This window comes from Ischnura elegans, chromosome 1, assembly GCF_921293095.1.
Source record: "Ischnura elegans chromosome 1, ioIscEleg1.1, whole genome shotgun sequence".
Lineage (NCBI taxonomy): Eukaryota > Metazoa > Arthropoda > Insecta > Odonata > Coenagrionidae > Ischnura > Ischnura elegans.
The window spans coordinates 20,519,589-20,537,826 of NC_060246.1; positions in this window are offsets into that span (position 1 = coordinate 20,519,589).

Here is an 18,238-nt window from a genome sequence, read left to right on the forward strand (position 1 = left end):
ACCCACGCATTCCCTTGAAAGCGTATTTATTTTGTAGGCAAAGGTTTCCACTGGGCGGTTCCAGTGGCGTTACTGCTTTCTCATATTTTACTCCGCGTCGATTAGTATTTCATTCGGCGGTTTTGCCGGGGTTTTCTTAGGCGTATTCGAATGAGAAGACTGGAGTCTGCTGGCAAACATGGACCGACGCTAAGGAATTCCTGATAAACGCGATACGCATGAGCGTTTTTAGTAGTTTAAATTGGAGCTAGAATTACAGTTAGGTCTCGACATAATAATCTCTGTGGAACAATGAGAGACGCAGCTTCCCAATTTTTTAAAAACATTTCTACCCAATCATACCGAAACCTGGATTGGTACGTAAATACGATGATTGTGTTGGCGTAACATTCATCAGCGCGCCAAAAAATAATATTAATAATATTTTTAATTCCCAGAGGGCGGATTGGAGGTCATTCGAAAGGTTTTGAAATATAACTATGAACGATTCCTCTTCACTACTGCCGCTTGTGACCAAACATCCAGGGACAAGGGGATCCGGCGGGTGTGGTGGGTAGATCTTGACATCGGTGCCGATCTCGGTGGCAGCGGGAAGAAGTCCTCACTCTCCAAACCGACGGTCGGTGGTTCGAGCCCAGCCTGAGCAGGTGCCTCTTTCCAGGACTTGGTTGTGTTTGATCGTCCTCAATTGTTACAAGTTATATTCCCCGCCTGCGAAGGCCTTAAAAGACCTGTTTTCGGGGTGATGAAGATAAGTAAAAGTTTAAAAAATCCCAGCCCGTGAGCCTGGGTTCAAATCCAAGTTTTCTTGTTTGTCCAAGTTGAGTTTCAAGAGTGTTCCCCATCCTATCTTGAGTGCTGTTTGGAGGGCACTATTTAGCAGTCTTTCATCCGTCGAATGGGAAGTTTTGATGTGGTCACCTTGCTGCCTCACGGTACAATGGAGCCAATGGCGACATCGGGTTTCTCTCCATCCTGCCCTCCTTGTTCTCTCTCCCCTAATTGCGCTGACGGCGAGGGCGTGAGCTGCAGGTCAACTCATCCAATTACCTAACTTGGTGGATACGAGAAAAAAGCATCGTTGCAGATAATTGCATAATTTGGCATGTCTTCCACAACTATTCCACTCGGTGTTGCCAGAAAGTTGAATTTAATCGAATACGATTGGTTGACCACATAAGAGAAGTTTGAACAGGAAAACTCCGGCGGTTGCAAGATAACGATCCCCACTTTTCCCGTGCACTGATCCAGTCCTTCGCCACAAAGCGGATTATTTCGGCCGTCGGCCGCCAGGGGCGACACGGGATGAACGCCCGCCGCAAATCACGTTAAAGCGGCCGCCTTTGTTTGCGCTCCGCCGCCATGTTTGTTTGCTCAACCCATTCCAAAGGCTTTGCAATCTGAGGAGGGACGCAGAATGAATAAATGGACGGAAAGGGATCTCTCTTTGTCTTTGTCGAGTGAGACAGATGGAGCGCGGGGGTCTACATATTATGTTCATTCCGCAAACTGCCGTTTCTTCCCCGCTGCCCCTGTTTTTAGGGGGAAAGGGGGGGGTCTGCCCCCCTCCTCTCACTTCTCTTCTCACTCGCTCATTCGATTAGCGCCTCCGCATTCCCTCCGCCTTTCGTACCCCGGGGGTAAATGCCCCTCTTGGGCGGAAACACACTGCGCCCGAAGGAAAAACACTCGCCAGTGATATCTTCCCGCAAGAATTACGCGAATCATTTGGGTCAATGATACTGCCAGGTACGAAATTGGACACTGGGCATCAACGCTGATCCGTTGAGTACGTCGAGGTCATCACTCACTTTTAACTTTTTTCGTAATCGAAGGTGAGCGATTCTGGAAAGCACTCCTTGGTATGTTTAAAATTCGAGTTTATTTCTTGAACACCAAAAACAGCACTAAGGTCTATACAATTGGGTTCAAAAAAGAGTAATAAATTATTACGGAGGCTTCGTCGGTGGTTAAATTGATGATTGGTTTCCAGGTTAATTCCGCATCGACTCATTTTTTCAAAAGAATTGGTCGATGCGGAATCATCAGTAATAAATTATTTAAATACGAGCGTGATGCACCACGACCACCGAGAGACAAGGCCTGAGCGCTGAATTGTGACGTCACGAGTCGTAGGCGGACGGAGGGAATAGCGAAGACTGCCATTGATAGCGCCGATTGGTGGGGAATGCGTAAGAAAACCAAACGATATGTGAACAGACATTTCTCCGGCTACAATTTTCCTTATATAATATCATATGTACATACACTTAAATGATGTTAACAGTAAATCCCTACCTCGGGAAACATAATTGTCTCGAATGGACCTACGCCTTCGCCGAAAAATCTTCTTCGAAGAGAAACAGCTTGCTTCCAAATGCATTCGAAACCTCGAGAATATCATTAAAAGTCTTATATTCAGTAAAACATTTTTTACGCATCAGTGGAACTTATAACATAGAAGTCATAGGATTTTTACATCCTTCACGGGGCTTCTATTTTTTCAGCATCGCTTTTTAATTATCGCATTAAACGATAATGAAATAAAAAAGTTATGTTCTTACACATGCACAAGATTAGGATAAAACTAGATTGTGCTTCTGTTAAATGACATAGGGATTGTTTTGATTAGACCTATCTGCAAACTATAATTTCATGGCAATTTATGCACTTATGAATTGTAACCTTTTAAGAAACGGTGAACTAGGATTTGCTGCTTTAAAGTACCTGGGGAAATAGTTTTGAATGGAAAAATACCATGTCCTACCTGATAACACAGAAATGTAGCATATGTAACGCATTCAGTTGGGAAAATAATAGTATTTCTTATTGATCCAGTTGTTGCGAATACATTTAAACATATGGACAGAGTCAGGGCTTTAGAGTAATGGTCAAGAATGATGAGAAGGATGTGGATAAACTATAGGTACTCAGCCTTGGTGGATTGGTGAAGAGAGATACTGCCTTCCTGTTGATGGATTTGTTTTCACTTATAACACAAACCACCTCCAGACCAACTTTTTCGAGACCAATGATGACTTTCTTCAGAATATCTTTTAGAACACAGGCTGACAGAGTACTCACTGGCAAAATATGGACAACATCTTTAAATGAATATAGTAAGTTCTCTACCGCGAACTCATGAGCACTAGAAGCTAAACTGCTGGAGTTATATGCAGGTTCTACTATACTCTGCCCTTGTAGTCAAGAAGGGGTTTCTAATGAATAAGGGTGATATAACGCTCGTTGCTCTGTAATGAGATACTCGGTGCTTCACGTAAGATAGAAACCCATGCTCATTTTTCCCATTAATTGGACCAACTTTAAAAGAAGAGCAGAGCCGTTTGATAGTAACTGGATGTGGGAAAACCAAATTACCAGAATTGCGAGCAAATATATGAACTTCAGGAGATACTAACAAAACATTGCAGCAAATACAAATATGTCACAGATGTACCTTACTTGTCTTCTTTTCTTGAACCTACTTACCTTTTTTTCTGGAACAAGAGACATTTGTGATTTGATAAAGTTATTCAAAGATTAATTTGCAAAGTCTTTAATTTTGCATTCTTCCAGTAGAGCTACACTATAGCTATAAATATTTACAGTTTGTGGAGTTTTTAAATTCTATCCAACACATCATTGGTACTTTTCATACATGAAAGAGGCTTGAAAAATTGAAGTGAATTTGCTTATTGCTTTTAATTCCCTTTTTCAGTGGTATACTTTGATATTATTATGAATGTATACTACTAATGAGTAAGTAATAACAGGTGGTGCACACTCTTCCTAATGCATAAATATTTCAGTCCACGGCTTCACGACCACATCCCAAAATGCTGAATGCTTATTCATCTTCACCAGAGAATTTACGTTTCCGAAAGAGTCTAGCTTTTTCTAAGCCTTATATGCTTCCTGAGTTTTCAAACTCTCAGCTAAAGCAGCTTCCACAGTAGCACTTTCAAGACGCTTTTCCCTCATTGATGGCGCATCCCTGGTCTGCTCTGAAGTGGTAAGGTACCCAGGGTAATCAGGGAAGATCCTCGGCATGGCACCATCCCTCAGTTTTGGGCTGTTCAATGGTACAGCCAGCAGTTTTCCTGACTTCTCATCGAAGTAGGAGCTTTAATGAAGCACATCTTCAACCAGAAAATGCCGGATACACACCTTAAAAACAGAGATAATTTTATTGGTAGACGGAAAATCAAATGTATTTCAAGTGAAGAATACCTTCGTCTGATAAGGGTGTAGTAAACAAGACTTAAATAATTCGCTGTGCACACAATGGTAGTTAGATTAACAATATTTTATCTAAAATGCCAACTTAGACATGGGCCATATTTATCTCGCTTGTAGGTAGCCCATTTATTCATCCCGAGCGTTTCACATGTTTCCATAATTGATTAACTACTGAAGAATCATTTATTCAATACCCTCGAAGACTTTAAGGTTTCGCTCTCTACACAATCGTTCTCAGATTAACACGTTTAGTTAGTACATATTACCTTTGTAAGAACTGCTTAATGCAAAAAAATCTTCTTTTCTAAAATAGTAATACTACCCTATGCATGCGTAAACATACAAATAATGTAAAATGCCATCGTAGGCATGGGTCATATTTATTACACAAGTAGGTATCCCATTTATTCATCCCGAGTGTTTCACATGTTTCCACAATTTACTAATAACAAAAACTATTCATAACACCCTCAAAAAATCAAGTTCTTCTTAATAACAACACCTTAGAACACGAGGATAAGCGCCGTATTCTATTTAGCGTTGATATACGAAAATTTCAAAGACATTTAGGTACTATGAAATAATTAAAACCATTAATTATTCAAGCGATAACGCAAATAATATTGAAATCAACCTGCAAATACACTCGAGAGTAGAATTGTTTCAAGAAACCAATAACAATTCGTCTACCGGTCAATGCTTATATCAAGTATCTTTTTAATTCACTTTTAATGACGATCAACATTTACATTGTACTAACATTTCCCTGAATAATCACGCCGTCCAAATAGAAAGAAAAAGATAGTAACTCACCTTGGAATATTTCGCCGGCTGGAAGTCTTTTCTTGGATTGGTAAGTATCCATTTCCTCTTCGTCTCTTCGTCCTCAGGAAATTTGAAAACGCACACTTTCGTTTCCTCCTTGTATTTTCCTCTGTACAGAGAAAGACAACTTTAGCACACCGTCTCTTGAACACTTATATTCAATACTGTTGCCCACAAAACCATCGCAAAAGCTTTAAAACTCCAAATAACTTAGCGTTCAACAACCCAATCACCATTTTCACCGCAATGGCTTATAAATATAAACAACTGCAAGCATTGTCGGAAGGCGTGGTTGATAACCTACGGCTCGTGACGTCAGACAATTAGAAGGCATCAGCGCTCAGGCCTTGTCTCTCGGTGGTCGTGGATGCACCCGCTCTCAGCGGGCTTCCCCCACTCTTTTCAATGCAGATCCACAGAGGGATAGGCGCGTTTCTAATTTTAAAATGTAGAAAAAAAGGCAGGGTCTTATTTACAAATTTTATTGGAATGTTCATGTGCAAATTGAGGTCAGAGGACCTCTTTAAACACAACATTGGAAGTAATTACACTATCCTCTGTTAAACGCTCATGATGACTCATACTTACGTATCAACAGGAGACTTGAATGTGGAATCAGCCGCATTTTGATAAAAGTTATTTAAAGAATGCGAGATATTGTTGCAAATGAACAAAAATATCAGTTTGTGCGCCGTTAACGTCAGGAATATTTACCGGTTTTTGTTTTTTTTTCAATTATTTAAAAACCAATTTTAGGAAACAATAGCAATAATTAGGAAGTAAGATATGCCGTCGCATGTTCTCTGATAAATTCTGTGCATTTTCGTACCTCATTTGTAGCGTTTGTTTGCGTATAAGTTGAGAAAAAGGTATCTATACCTACAGTAGAAATAATATAGAAGATGATGAAAACCAGTATAAAAATAACTTCATAAATAGTAATAATAATGTTCAACACATGAAATATATAGGTATACAGAAACGTGGGTATCAGAATGAGATTCTTTGCAGTTGGCGGTTGTAATGACATAACTTTTTTTCTCCTCAGACAATAATAATCACTTACTTATACTCTTACGCGCTTTATTTCATCCTCTCCATCCAAAATGGCTCTCTCTCTCTCTGACAATCCCTGTTTACTCTTCATCACCATAGCGTCCTCAACTCCAGAACACCAAAATAAATACAAATATGCATATAAATAACAAAAAAATTTAAACATCAGTGCATAATTAATTACGCCAAACATCATGGACACGACGTTACACTGTTGAAACCAGTGCGGGAGACGAAGAGGTCAAGAGAAGTATTTGAAATGGAATTGACAGTAGGAATTTTGACTGGTGTTAAGTTTCGGTATTGTCGGTCACGCGGGCTGGATGTGGAGCTAAAAGAATGAGAGGAGATGAATGCATCTGAAGGACCCATTCATAATGCAATGAAGAAATTTGATGTCGGATGTCATTCGGCGGCGGTTTGGGTGTAATAATCCAAGCATTTCTTCACTTGAAGAGCGTCTGAGGTTTTTTTACGTTTTCGTTACTATTGCTCGTTATTGCTCGTTTCGTTATTATTATACGTTTTCGTACTATTGCTCAGAAGAAATTTAGTGGACGCTTGAGTAGTTTTAGTGTGGTGGGATAAGTAGTTGACCAAATGGGTGAACAGATATTTTTCCCTTCGTTCGTGATCTAAGAATAAGTTTAATGAGTGTCTAAGGAGTCCTCGATGCTAAAAAATTTCAAAAATCATATTTTTAAAGAACAAGATTTTATTTATCCACAACTTTTTTCTATTTTACAACAAATTTCTTACACTCTGACCAAAAATCAAAATTCATTGAGAGAATCCATCGATGGAAAGGAAAGAGGATTTGCAACTGAGTTTAAATACTCCTCACCCACCTTCCTTCTCATCATTTAAAAAAAATCGCAAACGTTGCTGACAGCTTTTCCGGAGTCGGATAATTTACTCGATCATTCATTGAGCCACTCACTGAGGGAAGGTTTCTCCTCCAAGATTGTATACAACAATGATACACGCAGTAGTAGATGATATAAGGTTTATATGCTCTGCATGAGATCGTGACGTCATCAACTATTCTGCGAAAGGTTTAAAAACGTCGATTTTTCACCGAGAATATCTCGGGAAGCATGCGATAGATCAAAAAAAAAGAATAATACGGGTTTCTTTGGCGGCAGACAAATAGAAACTGGTGAGCAAGCCCATCCTCCCGCGTAGCACAACTAGGAGAGGGTAACAGACTTAGAGTTTAGATAGAGGAAGATTTACGGCGGCTAGCGAAGCGTTCTCTTTGCTAAAAAAAAATAAACCCACATATGCATCACGTGACGTGGGATATATACACATCAAGAGCCTGGGAGGATAAATTAGGCACATATCAAAATAATATACAATATATTTTTTTTATTATTTAACTATAGTCACCAATGAAAGGTTACTGAGCTTACCTTTAGTTATTTTTCTTGACACCGCAAAACATAGCAATAATGGACCATTTTTCAAATCGCAAGCCAGTCACGTGGTACAATACCACGTTTCTATTGTGACGCTCAAGGTATGTTGGGATCAAACTAGTGACGTCACCGGCAAACCCCCAAGCTGCGACGAGAGTCCTCTCAACTGGCAATAATGCTTTTCTTCAGTCACACCTCATTCAATGTTGAAGTTTCTTACAAAGCACCACATGAAACAAGCAACTCTGTCAAACTTGAAGGGCGGATAGCGATATGTTGTGGAACCGTGTAACGAGTAGTATAGTTACAGAAAAACGTTTGTGTGGTCCACAGAATTTTATTATTGACCGATGCTGGTTTCGGAAACTTGTCATTTCCAAGGCTCTCCTTAAAAATTTAAAATTTTCCGTGAAAATTACATAAATTTTCGAAGTCTGCGTCGGTTTATAATAAAACTCGGTGAACCATGCAGCTATTTTTATTTCATTATGCTATAAGTAGCCTGGTGCTAGTCACTTGTTTCATGGATGACTTTGAAAACACCTGTCGCGGAATAGCAATAAAATAAGTTTTTTTTTAGCCGAAGATTTTCGCTTTTTCAGTATTTTTTGCTGGTACAGGTACTTAATTATGAGCGGCAAGGATGATGAACCTTTGGGCGCGTAATCGGAGGCTTCTAGTGAGAGATTTATTCGCTCTCCCGCGCTCTCAGCTGACGCCACCCGCGACCACATGAATTGAACTCAAAGGTGGAATGAGCTACGTTCGGAATTACTACATGAACGTGTAACTTTTTAAGCAGTCTCGCGCGCGGGTGCAAAGTTATTCACGCCAAAGGTGAAATTCAAAATAGAAAAAAAATCTGAAAATATTTCTCGGGTTTGCAGCCAGGTTAATGCTTTTTTACAACCCGAGAAATATTCTTCAGAAGTATTCACTTGGAAAAATTAAAATCGTTTAGAAAAAAATCATTTGGCTTACAATTAATCGTCTAATCTCATTCTTGATTGAATTCCCGCTTGTGAAAGTGTATGAGTACGAAGTTCTTTGTTTATGCAGCCTTACCTTCTAATTTATTAACCTTTATTAATTTATTACCAAGGTAAATGGCAATCGTCCGTCGCGGAATAGGGTTTTCCCTCCAACGGTGGCTAAGTAAGCACGAACTCTGTGCCGCCTGTGCCTCAATGAGGACGTGAAACGCAAGCATTTTTTTCGGTCAGCCCAGTCCGAAATTTACCTTGGAGGAAGGTGGCTTGATGTTGTAATCGATTGCAAACCTGACTAGGAGATCCGTATTCGTATCACGGCTAAACCAAATAAATTTTTAATGGCGTTTTCCACCCTTAATGTAAATACTTAAAATAAGTCTTTTCAGTCAGCGGTTTAATTCGCAGTATATCACCGACGTTTTTACGTTTGTGGTTTGTTACAACGATTTTTGTTCGGTCAGAATTATTATTTCGTTGAAACGTTGTTCATGTACAACGGATAAAACCGGCGGAAATCACGAATAGACTTCACGAAGTTAATTCGTCGGGAGAGAATGTCTTCATATTTTACTTAAAGTGAGTTTATACGCCGACGCTCAGCACAATCATCGGGTCCGTTCAATATCTACAAATTAAAACAAACCTGATGATGGCTGTGGCTTTGTTGGGATGTTCTGCCGGAGCCGATGAAACAAGTGGTCGCTATATTATCCGATTTCCTCGGAGGTCAACTTGGCACTCCCGGATGGAGGTTAAAGGGGAAGGAGAGGGGAGGGAATAGAAAGAAGGGAGGGAGGGGAGTGCAACCCCCCGTGGGAATTCTCCGCTCGATTGAAAGACAACAAGACGGTGTCTCACGCCCACTTTTATGAGAGTTCCCCCTCCCCCCGCCAATTCGCAAAGGGAGGGTGGGGCTGGCGGCGAAAAGTAAAGGACTGGGTGCGGCCGCCCCGGGCCGTTTCCATGAAAGAGTAACAGGCAGGAGGAGACCCTTGGAGATCTTGCAGCGGAAGCCAGAATAGAGGGAAACTAATTGTGATGCTATTCGCAGACGATGGTCTTGGTTATTCAATATCTTTTTAAATTTCCAACTTCTCTCTTGAACTTAATTCGGGTGGTCGTAGCATAACTTTAATGCGTTCATCTGAAAATCGCTCCTACAGCTGCTAAATGTTAAGTGCTCAGCAAAATTTCTTTTATCTTTCTCTTACTTGCCCTTGTAAGCACTTGAATATTATTTTCTTTACACGCAAATGCCCCTTCTTGTCTCCCCCACGTGGACATCATCTCATTCGCTGGATTACAATGAAAGTACTCCATGTCGGTCTAATTGCCCTCACATGTTACTAGCATCTTTCATAAAGAGTAATTTTTTCGTCTTCAAACCTTTGAATGGAATACTACCAAGTAAAAGGAGAAATAGTGAATTTTGATACACTCCGTGCTCTCGCTTTGAAAAAATATCTTTATTCAATTGCTCCAGTAATCCAAGGCTTGCACGCAGACTCCGATTCTCTATTCCTAATTCATGTAAAAGCTGTGTAACGCTCTTTAATTACTCGCTACAATTTTTGACGAACCGCGCCGCTTTTCTTTGTATTTAATGAACTTCACAGATCATATATTTCGGCGTTGGATCCCACATGTTCGCCACGAACTCAAGGTGCAGCCGGACGAGTGCAAGAGAGGAACAGGTGATCACTAGAAATGGTGCATATTACCCTCTGTATATCGATCTTATCCGTTAGAGATCTTGCTACGATTATAGTGAAAAACGGTGGTTTTGAATGGTTATTATTAGCATCAATTGAGCGATAGATACAGCAGGGATAGAAGCTGATCTTAGTGGTTATTTTGGACGTGAAGTTGCGAACAAGCCAACTAAGAAGCGAGGCTAACTAAGATTCGATGTATCGATCATTCGATTCCTTCCCACTTGTCACTCACGTTCGCGTCAATGTTTCCGCGTTCACTCGCTTGGAGCGCGGTGATCGCTCACCCTGTCGAAGGGTAGGGCGTGTGTCCCACCCCTCCCGCTCTCTCATAGAGCGGGCCCCCCCTGGCGGCGCCTTGTTTGCTCAGGGAATGAAGGGCCCTGGGGGGCGGTGGTGATCTGGATTTGGAGAAGAGGTCGCTCTCCTTCAACTCCCCTCCAATTCGATTTGCCCAATTCGATTTGCACCATTCGATTTGCCCCATTTGATTTGTCTCGGTTTACGTTCCAATCACTGTTACCGCCCTATGTCATGTGAGAGTACTACTGACATTCCTCTCGAAGAATGTAAAAAGACTCTGGATTCACAAATATCGAAAAGGTGGCAAAAATCGTATCACGTTGAAGTTTTCCGCTCAAAGTCATTGGCTCACTATTATTACACAGGGTAAGGGAAGAGATCGTTCATTGGTTCTGAAACATTATATTATTTACCTATCCGTTACGGCCGTAATATTGGTTCATTAGGGATGAGCATGAACGAAATTGCCATCTTCGGGGTCACTTACCAACGGTGGGTTGAAAGGCAGTCAATGAAAAATATTCGCCAGCTTTCTCCCGCGTCTTGCATTCATCCGGTTTACTCCGGGCGGTAAGGGTTGTGATAAGCCCCGTGTAAGGGCAGAAATTGTGCTAGGAGGAAATAATAAAGTTCGTACAGAGAAAGTCATAGCGATAAGAAGGAAAGATTCAATAAGGTCTGATTCTACATGTTTTTGTCTTTATATACTTTCTGATTTTATGGTACCACCTGACTTTATGGTCGACTTGTACCTATTTTTGCTATAATAATAATACTCCGCAAGCAGCCTGTTTAAGTGAGTGGTAAAGGGTGTTAGTACACCAGGACGCGAAAACTTGTAAACATAGCCTTTATAATGGCATATCATAGGTTTCTTTATAATTATAAATTAAAATTTCTATCTTCAATGGCGATTTCCGCTGGACAATGCTATGATTTTTAATTCTATGTATCTTAATTAAACCTTTGGAATGTCTTTGGCGCTTGAATGCAGATATGTGTATGGTGGGCCACGCCTAGTACACGAATGAAATCACGTACTGCTAGAACCCGCAATAGTCCTCAATTCAGCAAATTATCTTTAAAATCCGCCATACTTGAAATAAAAGTCTCTCTGCGAACGGGCGACATTCTTCAATGGGAGTTCATAAAGACAATTTAAATTTGGATATAAGAGCTCATTCATAAGAGCATATACCTTTATGAGCTCTCAAAAAGACAGTTATATGGATGACTCTCCGTAATTCTAACTTGTTTAATCCTTTTGGTGACCAGCGCTTCTTTTGAAAATATATTCATTCCTTTCATATGTATTCTTATTATCGCTCCTGATTTACTTTATAATGCTCGGTCGAGAGAAGGTTGATAAAATATGAAATCCACATAAAAGTTTCATGATTTTTAAAATTTTATATACTCATTTCATTGGCAATTTAGAAAGATGTTTTTAAAAAAATAGCGCGCATTTATTCCAAGCATTTAAAAAGTAAAAAAATCTCTAATGAGGTCATTAAAATGAGTTCTTGCCATAAACTATGAAGGTCCCTCCTTTACTACAGTCGAAAGACTTTTTTCCGCGTTCTACATAGAACAACGCGACGCGTCTCCGAGGACGACGGCGAGGGGGGTGGGCAGGGGAGGGGAGGGGCGGTCGGGACCTCCCCCCTCCCCTCGTGCGTAATTGGGGGTGGGGCTAGCTTCCTTCCGCTCTCTTTGACGTGGGTGGTCCATTAGGTTGCGGGGGAAAAATAATAACGTTGCTAATAGCAACAACAACAACGCCACCACCAAGGGAGACAGGTTCACTCGGAAACCACACACGCGGTCCGTCCCCTCGTCTCCATGGCAATCCCAGCGTGCTCAGCGCGCGCGAGTGTGTAACAATCACGGCTCATTCGGTGTGCGCGCATATCTAATGAGAAAGTGAACATTTTAAACACTCTTTGTTCGTTATTTCGCCTATTTTGAGAACGTATTACGCTCAACCGACCGTGTTTCGTCATTTTACGTGATTTATTCACTGGGCCCTATGTGATGAGTGCTAACCTTGGGGAATGAGAATTGTAGGGTCTAAGGGGTGGTCCTCTCATTTGTTGTTATTTAATATTAGTAGCCACCGCATGAATAAAAAACGTTTTGGCTGATACGCACAAGGCTATTAATTTTTCAACATTAATATACAAAAAGAGGTAATGCAAGGGGCAACCTAAACACCATTCACTTACCCCATAATGGCAATTCATTAAATAAATTCGGTAGCTGAAAGGGAACGAATAGTTACAACGAAAAAATGTCTCCCTGTCTGCCATTCTCTCTCGCAGTTTTAAAATAAAAAAATACGAAAGCTATCACCCGTTACCGTTACATTTTATAAGTTCGTGACGTCAGTGGAGTTTCAAATCCTAAACACCGTCACAGAGAAGCGAAGTGAATGAATGAATATCTCACAAGAGAGTGTAGAGAACAACAAATGCAAGAGACTAAGGAGTAGCTGAGACGCGGCGACACACTCGGAATGAGTTCATGACGTCATCAACTTATCTTCGAAGGGGTTAAGGTATTTCACTCTTCCCTGTGAATAGCTCAAGAAGTATAAGGATCGAATAACGGAAAAGTACGTGTCAATTTATTTCCAATATGTACCATCTTAATATAAAATGAAAGAAAATGGTGAGCGTGCAGAATATTTAAAGCATTCGTAATATTCCTGGAATTTAGAGTGCATTTTTAAAAACAATTATCTCTATTTCCTACCTAAATAGCGTGCATGGTTTGCTTCGTTGAGTGTCCTGGCAATCAGACATCTCTCACTCAGTGAATTGTGCCGACCCCTTGTTCAGCCGGCATTCCGCTTGCAGACACCAGAAAATAGACCCACGGTCAATGTATAAATGGCAAGCTATACGATCTAAATCCAAGCCTATCGGGGCCAGGAGAATGGTTGAAGAATGTTATGAACGGATCCATCGGCCGGGTGTTTGTTTTTTACTATATTTTTAATGTAAATTATGCACGGTATTACTTTTTCAATTTTTTAAATTTAATTATTGTAGTTGCAGAAACAAAAAATGTACAAAATTTTAAAAATAAAAAATTTGAAAATTTTCAATGTTAATCTTTTATAAGATATCAATATCTATTTAAAGCACTGCTTCAAAGGTTGGTCATTAACTATCCTAAATCTAAAATAATGCAAATATTCCTCGTATTTGAAACCACTGCTTCGTTTGCACTCTTGAATTCTATGGTAATGGCCATTTTTCCAGTTTTGAGCAGTTTATTCAAATTTGTAGTGAGCCGTAATGAAGAACTGTTTAAGATATAATCAGTGATAACTTTGACGACGATTTAGAGAATGCTCGGATTTCTGAGGTTGCATGGTATTCTTGGAACCTGGGAAAAATATGAAATTTTATAGTTAATTTTTTTCCCAAGTGGCGCTGAAGAGATATAAAAACGGGTGAATTTTTTTTTACCGATGAAATAGGGGAAACAAGGGAGGAATGGGGCAGTGGGAGGTGTGAGATACGGAGTTCAAATTCCCCTCTCTTGACTTGCGTTTTTTAGCTCTTGTTTTTCTCACATGGATAAGAAGTAGTAGCTGCATTTCCTCATAAAATGGATCCTGGCTCACTTCCGTTAACGTGAGCTGAGAAGAGGAGATAATAGGTTTTCACACCAATTTGTGTCACTCTCGTGAGATGCTTTAACTTTAAATTTCTCTTACTTTAATAGGATGGTTTCCTATTATTTTTTTATTGCCTAAATCGAAATATTATTACTCCTGGAGTACGCATTTCACGCTCTTAGATTTTTTAATGGCGATATCTATTTTTCGCGAGTAAACGAAAAGTGAAAATTTTCAAGCGCGCGAAAACGCGACGGCTAAGTAGGAATGATGGGAAAACTCTGTGTGACGTCGTTCTGGTTCCTGCTGCCGCAAGTGAGGTGACCTTGAGGCGAGGCTTTGAGCGCTGATACGACGCAGGATGCTAGCAGGTAGCAGAGTACTATGCTAGCTGGTAGCGCTTGGGTAAAATAAGGATTATTAATACCTTATCAAACGAAGGAAACTTTCCGAACTTAGGTATTTTTAATGTGTGATTATTAAGACATGTTTCCCTGAGCTCTGTCCCTCATGCATGCATTGGTAATCTCAGACGATGTAAAACTCCTATCTACTCGTATAGAAACTAGGTCCCTGTGACGTCACGTGGAATGGAATCGCATGGGCGCCAATCTGGCTTTTTTTAAATGAGGTTAAAATTGACCGTTGCCATTCGTCTAAACCGGTATTTTTAAAACCAAATAATTTGTACTTTATGAATACACCAATGTTGGATAAGGAATCGCAATCAATGCATTTCGTTTTCTTTGATGAAGGAAACTACCCTATTATGACTTGCTCTCGCAGGAAACACTGACGAAAATGCATGTAATTTGGGTTTATAACTGTTAATTTTATTAACATTTAGTTGCTTCTGAAAGCCTAATAATACACGCTAAATACAAAATGGACCTTAAGGGAGGTCTGGGGCATCAGATATGTGGGAGGAATGGGACACTGGGACAGAATCCCACTCCTCCCAAGCACTATCCTTTTTTTAAGTTTTATTTTGTAAGGCATTTTAATTTTTACTTTTAATTATTATGTCTCATAAGTGGAGGGAAAAAATCCAGATATGGTACCAGTGCCAAATTGTACCATTCTGGTAGCTGTGAAGATGGCTTGTGGTGAAGGAAAAAGTGTGAGAGAGTTATCAAGAGTAGAGAATTCATCTAAATCTGCATTATCAATACAAGTAATTTAAGCATTTTCGTCCAAGGGCAGTGGCAGTGTAATATTTCAAAGCAATCTGACATGTGGAATGGTTTTCCTATTTTGTACTACACAGGGAAAGCTGGTAGTAATTAGTAGGATGATGGATATGATGTAAAATTCATGCGAAAAGGGGAAGCCAGATAAAAATTTTTCTTCCCTCCACAAGAGGACATTAGTTTCATAGTGAAAAAAGATAATGTTCTGAAACTGAATTCTCCAATTTTGTTTTAAGATACTGGAGGAATGAAATCCTTATTTACATTCACTACTACAGCCATAAATCGTATGAATATGATCATATATTACCACAGTATTTATGTATATTTGCATCATTCACTTATATTTTCTGGCTATGTTTGCTCATTTGCATTAGTGTCCCATTCCTCCATGAATGAGGGAGGACTGGGACAAATGTCATATGATCAGAACATCCTAAGCTCCAAAGTGCTCACCCTTTCTATTTTATCGAAGAATTTTATGTGGGATATAGAAGGGTCAAAGCAACTAAGGATTGCAAAAAATTGATTCAAGCCGGTAATATTTTCCCAAAAAATTGTATTCCAAAATGTGTTCCAGTCCTCTCTAGTCTCTCCTATTATGTTTATAATATTATTAGTTTCAATTCATTGACATTTGAATTTTTATGAATCAATTTGAGAAAAATCACTTAAAATTAGTCAAAGAAACTATGGTATCATTCGCGGGTACTAGGCTTTAAAATAAATTCCTTACTATAAAAAGAGTTTATTTCGGTGAAAATAAGGCTTCCGTGTGTCAGTGATAATACGTCCTTATTAGTTTACATCGGTCCAACAATAGTGAAGGCGATATCGAAAAAACGCATACAAATTATATGCACGGGCAAATGCTGACCCATTACTTGTTTGTTTGTGGTGAGTAAACTTTACATAACCTGAGATTTCAAAAGGATAACTAAGGTTATGAACAATTAAAGAGCGTCGAGAGAATACCAGTCGAGCGGCAGTTATGGCTCTCCTTAAACTTATCAGGTAGTTTATGATTGCCCTCATAAATGTTTGAATGATCGGTGAGTACCAATTTTTCCTGGTAACGAGGAAGGGTTCTGGACTCGTATAATCGGCAGAGCGGGTGTGACTTGTCTTCATCCGTTCATTTGAGATTTCCCATTCAGTCGTCCTCCTTGTTGACTCTAACCCTTTCCCTTCCGTCATCTCCATGGTCCTCGATCGACTCACTGGCTTTTTTTCTACTTACTTCTTCCTTTCGCTTTTTTTAACGTTTCCGGCCCATTAACCCTTTGGCACCACGAAATAGAAAAAGTATATTCATTTTGAAATTTTCACCCTGATTATATATTACGACCATCTTTCGACACTTATACACACCACCACATCTACCTATATCTGCATAATAACCCGCAAGCTTCCTCAGCAGCAGTGCGGTGGGTGTGTTAGGAACCATTCGTTTACAAATACGAAAGAAATGCTCTAAGGAAGGTCCGCCAAGCATTTATTTAAGGTCCTTATTGCTCAGGGAAAAACGAATTCCCTTACCGATGCATTCGGCAAAATATCTCTCTTAAATTTTCGTTTTTGTCAGACCTGGATATATAGAGGGGTTCTAATAAGATGTTCTCCGTATCACTCTGAAAGATATCTGTTCTAAATTGTTCAAGCAATCTAAGCCTAGTGCGCAGCCTCCGGGTCTCTAGCGGCTCCCAGCTTAATTCGTTGACATCTGTGCAACGCTTTCTTTACGTCCGTCGCAGTTAATGACGAATCGCTCAGCTCTCCTCTGTATCCGATATTGATACTGACTGAAGTTTTTAGGCTTTTATCGGAAATAAATTGTCAGAAGGGAACGTGGTGAATTAATTCTCTCTTCCTTCCATCCCTATAGTTTTGGATGTGTGCGTTGAATTTGCTTTGGCCCTACCTTTCCACCGTTGGTCGCTTCATAGTTTGCGTTTAACTCACGGCCGTTTTATTACATTCTCACCTCTTTTGCAGTTGATTTCTGAGATTCATTATAAACAGAAACGCACAAAAAGGATCCACCGTTGCCCAAAGTATATTAAAAGCAATTTAAACTGCAATAAAATGAAATATTCATTAATAGCTTTTACTGATATCCTGCTATTTTTTCTTGGCTGTGAGGATAAAATTTCTCTGGGATAATATTTACATCGAAATAATAAAATTAAATATAATTTAAATATATTCTAGAATTTCTTGATGGTATTCATGGGTAGTGTCCGTTCAATTCATGCTCTGGAATGAGTGTACATTTATGGGAAAAACTCCCGCCCCCGGCTCAAATATTTCTGTGCAAATGCAATATACCACAGAAGAAATTTTTATCTCGTATGTTAAAAAACACGACAGCACAAAAGCTGATATAGTTACTCGCATTAAGTATTTAAAAAATTAGATGCATTTCAATGTACAGTACCAAATATTTTACATAAAGAAACGACATGTAACAAACTGTCATGGTAATTAGCCAATTAGATCCATCAGCCATATCGTGATTTGGTTTTAATTGTATTTTATTGAAAGATCTGAGGTTTTCCCGGCGAATGATGATGTTGAAGTTATTTCGGGTTTCCCATCGGATGAGGTTCTCCATCTCTGCCGAAGTTTCAATGGTCGTGTCGTCCATCGTCAGTCGCTATGTAGCCCTGATGACGATGGACGACACGACCATCGAAACGTCGGCAGAGATTGAGAACCTCATCCGGTGGGAAACCCGAAATAACTTCAACATTGTATTTTATGGTTAGTCGCATCTACAGAGGGCAATAATCGCTCTTGCTTGAATTTACTCTGAAGTCTTCTGAGGGTACTTTTGTGGGAAGAGGAGAGAAGGAAGAATTTTGCTGTGTAT